Source organism: Uranotaenia lowii, chromosome 2, assembly GCF_029784155.1.
Source record: "Uranotaenia lowii strain MFRU-FL chromosome 2, ASM2978415v1, whole genome shotgun sequence".
NCBI classification, from domain to species: domain Eukaryota; kingdom Metazoa; phylum Arthropoda; class Insecta; order Diptera; family Culicidae; genus Uranotaenia; species Uranotaenia lowii.
The window spans coordinates 388,580,431-388,585,439 of record NC_073692.1 but is presented as its reverse complement, the minus strand read 5'-3'; the positions used below and the strand labels follow the sequence as shown (position 1 = coordinate 388,585,439).

The 5,009-nt window shown below is 28.5% G+C and overlaps 2 non-coding genes across 2 annotated transcripts; both read left to right on the top strand.

Moving 5' to 3' along the window:
• The first annotated feature begins 663 nt into the window (after positions 1-663).
• Positions 664-735, top strand: Trnae-uuc (transfer RNA glutamic acid (anticodon UUC)). Its single transcript has one exon. It is a non-coding gene; the product is annotated as a tRNA-Glu (tRNA).
• Positions 736-1,467: 732 nt separating this feature from the next.
• Trnae-uuc (transfer RNA glutamic acid (anticodon UUC)) lies at positions 1,468-1,539 on the top strand. The gene has a single exon. It is a non-coding gene; the product is annotated as a tRNA-Glu (tRNA).
• The last annotated feature ends 3,470 nt before the right edge of the window (positions 1,540-5,009 follow it).

The following is a 5,009-nucleotide window of genomic DNA, read 5'->3' as shown; positions in this document are numbered from 1 at the left end:
CAAGTTTTATTTAATTACAAAAAATGTGTTTAAAAGAGCCTGTTTTATGAAGCTGAAAAATCTACAAGTGTCCAACTGATTTCAGTAGTATATTTTTGTTTTGTATATCAAACACGCCTAATCTGTTGATTTCGTTTGCTTGCGTTAGTAATTCAATTCATGTTCATTTTTCTATTTTGCAGATCAACTTTTTTCAGTTAACGAAACTGATAAAAATGTTTTGAACACCAACAACCTTCATAAATGTCTCTTTCCGATGTTTCTTGTCGTATTCTTTCAGCTCTCAATTCAGGTTTATTTTACTGTTGTCCTCTTTAATCTCAGACTGTCAGCACCAACAGATGAACTTCGCTTCGAACGATGTTGCTGTAATTTTGGGCCAAATATTTTGCTCATTTCAGCGTTCGATCGCCCGACTTGGACGGTTTTGTCATATCGTCAAACAATAATATGTCCTTAATTTTCTGTCGGCGAGACTCAAATGACAAATTAATAGTGACACCGAGTAACTCACTGATTTTTAACGATCTATAAACACATATGAATGTTTGATATGGGGTATTTCTCGGTGAAGGTCGAATAACCGCAGTTTTTTTTAAAGCTAAAGAATTTCACTGTATGAAAAGTTTGAAATGAAAATAACTTATTGATATTCCTAACGTCTCCCATATGGTCTAGTGGCTAGGATATCTGGCTTTCACCCAGAAGGCCCGGGTTCGATTCCTGGTATGGGAAAATATTTTACTGTTCATAATAGTATTTACTGGAAAATAGGAAATAATCTGATCAATCTAAATAAAATGCAAAAAAAAACTTCCCTTTTCATGACAGATTTTAAATTTCATATTAAAATGATTTAAATTATAAGTTACGCACTAGGGATATGTTTAAAAATCGGAAATGGGTAATCTTATTTGACTATAACATATTGATTCAGAATACTACATAGTTTTAAGTTTGAGTTTTTTAAATAATATACAAAGTTGTATTTAAAAAAATGTAATTCGAATTTGAATGTGTTTTTCATTATTTGACTGAGATACTGGATAATTGAATGCATTTCTTAGGTTATAAAGAGACAATCCATTCACTCATTAAATTTCTTTCATTTTTTTAGTTTTCCATTTACCATCGTAAGCAACAAAAAAAATTTTCCATTTTCTACCATTCCAATTATATCTCACTGACTCGAGTGTTGCAGAAGCTGTAAAATGTAAATGTAGCTGACCTTCTTCTGCCTTTCAGCCGTGTTTTGGTTGAGTAGGTGGTTTTGGTTGAGTAGGTGGTTATGATGTCCGGCAAAATTCAACAAGTCGTGTTGCCGGGTAGTCGAAAAAAAAAACGCCGGGCCCGAGTGAATCAACAGGCTAACCGTTTGAGCACATGCGCTGTGGGAGAAATCATCAAGATGATGATATAAAATCGATAAAGGTTCACATATGTGAGACTACTCAGGTCTACACAGCATCCCATATGGTCTAGTGGCTAGGATATCTGGCTTTCACCCAGAAGGCCCGGGTTCGATTCCCGGTATGGGAAAGTTTTTTGGAATAATTTGATCGTAATTAATAGATATTTTCAACTTACTTTCCATGTTCCAATGTCTATCATTTCGGAGTTGATCAACACCATCTCAAGGAATGTTTTAGTTTGAAAATTCAACTTTGAACGGCAAAAATGACAAAAATGACAAAAATTATAAAAAAATGACACAAAAATAACACACAAATGACACGAAAATGACATAAAAATCATACAAAAATGACACAAAAATGACACAAAAACGACACAAAAACACACAAATGACAAAAAAAATGACACAAAAATGGCAAAAAATTTACACAAAAGTGACACAAAAATGACACAAAAATGACAAAAAAGGGGAAAAAATACAGAAGTGACAAAAATGACAACAATGACAAAGTAAAAAAAAAACAAAAATAACGAAAATTACAATAATGACAAAAATTACAAAACTTACAAAAATTACCAAAATTAAAAAAATTACAAAAATTACAAAAATTACAAAAATGACAAAAATTACAAAAATAACAAAATTAAAGAAATTAAAAAAAATACAAAAACTACAAAAATTACAAAAGCTACAAAAATTACAAAAAATACAAAAATGACAAAAATGACAAAAATGACAAAAATGACAAAAATGACAAAAATGACAAAAATGACAAAAATGACAAAAATGACAAAAATGACAAAAATGACAAAAATGACAAAAATGACAAAAATGACAAAAATGACAAAAATGACAAAAATGACAAAAATGACAAAAATGACAAAAATGACAAAAATGACAAAAATGACAAAAATGACAAAAATGACAAAAATGACAAAAATGACAAAAATGACAAAAATGACAAAAATGACAAAAATGACAAAAATGACAAAAATGACAAAAATGACAAAAATGACAAAAATGACAAAAATGACAAAAATGACAAAAATGACAAAATTAACAAAAATGACAAAAATGACAAAAATAACAAAATTGACAAAAATGATAAAAATGACAAAAATGACAAAAATAACAAAAATGACAAAAATGACAAAAATGACAAAAATGACAAAAATGACAAAAATGACAAAAATGACAAAAATGACAAAAATGACAAAAATGACAAAAATGACAAAAATGACAAAAATGACAAAAATGAAACAAATGACAAAAATGAAACAAATGACAAAAATGACAAAAATGACAAAAATGACAAAAATGACAAAAATGACAAAAATGACAAAAATGACAAAAATGACAAAAATGACAAAAATGACAAAAATGACAAAAATGACAAAAATGACAAAAATGACAAAAATGACAAAAATGACAAAAATGACAAAAATGACAAAAATGACAAAAATGACAAAAATGACAAAAATGACAAAAATGACAAAAATGACAAAAATGACAAAAATGACAAAAATGACAAAAATGACAAAAATGACAAAAATGACAAAAATGACAAAAATGACAAAAATGACAAAAATGACAAAAATGACAAAAATGACAAAAATGACAAAAATGACAAAAATGACAAAAATGACAAAAATGACAAAAATGACAAAAATGACAAAAATGACAAAAATGACAAAAATGACAAAAATGACAAAAATGACAAAAATGACAAAAATGACAAAAATGACAAAAATGACAAAAATGACAAAAATGACAAAAATGACAAAAATTACAAAAATTACAAAAATTACAAAAATTACAAAAATTACAAAAATTACAAAAATGACAAAAATGACAAAAATGACAAAAATGACAAAAATGACAAAAATGACAAAAATGACAAAAATGACAAAAATGACAAAAATGACAAAAATGACAAAAATGACAAAAATGACAAAAATGACAAAAATGACAAAAATGACAAAAATGACAAAAATGACAAAAATGACAAAAATGACAAAAATGACAAAAATGACAAAAATGACAAAAATGACAAAAATGACAAAAATGACAAAAATGACAAAAATGACAAAAATGACAAAAATGACAAAAATGACAAAAATGACAAAAATGACAAAAATGACAAAAATGACAAAAATGACAAAAATGACAAAAATGACAAAAATGACAAAAATGACAAAAATGACAAAAATGACAAAAATGACAAAAATGACAAAAAGGACAAAAATGACAAAAATGACAAAAATGACAAAAATGACAAAAATGACAAAAATGACAAAAATGACAAAAATGACAAAAATTTCAAAAATGACAAAAATGACAAAAATGACAAAAATGACAAAAATGACAAAAATGACAAAAATGACAAAAATGACAAAAATGACAAAACTGACAAAAATGACAAAAATGACAAAAATGACAAAAATGACAAAAATGACAAAAATGACAAAAATGACAAAAATGACAAAAATGACAAAAATGACAAAAATGACAAAAATGACAAAAATGACAAAAATGACAAAAATGACAAAAATGACAAAAATGACAAAAATGACAAAAATGACAAAAATGACAAAAATGACAAAAATGACAATAATGACAAAAATGACAAAAATGACAAAAATGACAAAAATGACAAAAATGACAAAAATGACAAAAATGACAAAAATGACAAAAATGACAAAAATGACAAAAATGACAAAAATGACAAAAATGACAAAAATGACAAAAATGACAAAAAGGACAAAAATGACAAAAAAGACAAAAATGAAAACAATGACAAAAATCAATTCGTTACTTTCGGAGAATTTTGGCTCGCATATGATGTTTACAAGAAACTATTTACACTAGTAGTCTATACTAGCGAACTCACGGCACTAATTTTTGTCATCTACACGTCAAACCCTTTCACTAGAAGGGTCGCAAGTTGAAATCGGTGCTAAACTAATATCTATTGTTATAAACACATATAACTTGTACTAGCGAGATCGCAACACTAATTTTTGTTACCAACAAGTCAAACCATTTCGAGGGGTCGCTGATTGAAATCGGAGCTAAACTAATATTTACCAGTACTAACACCAATAGCTTGTTTGACTTGAAGGTGGCAAAAATTAGTGTCGTGAGTTCGCTAGTACAATCTACTAGTGTTAGTACCACTACAAATAATTTAAGCTGTGTTTGAACTTGCGACACGACTAGTGAAAGGGTTTGACCTGAAGGTTACGAAAATTAGTGCCGCGAGTTCGCTAAACCGGTACTTATACTAGTAGCTTGTATAAACGAACTCACGACACTTATTTTTGTCACCTATAAATCAAACACTTTCACTAGAGGGGTCACCAGACGAAATCGGAGCTAAACTAATATCAACCGTCACAAATAAAAGTACCTTGTTCTAGCGAACTCACGGCACTAATTTTGTTCACCTTCAAGTCAACCCTTTCACTAGTCGGGTCGCAAGTTGAAATCGGAGCTTAACTACTATCTACCGGTACAAACACAAGTATCTTTTACTAGCGAATTCGTGACACTAATTTTCGTCAAACCCTTTCACAAGACTGGTCAGTCGAATAAA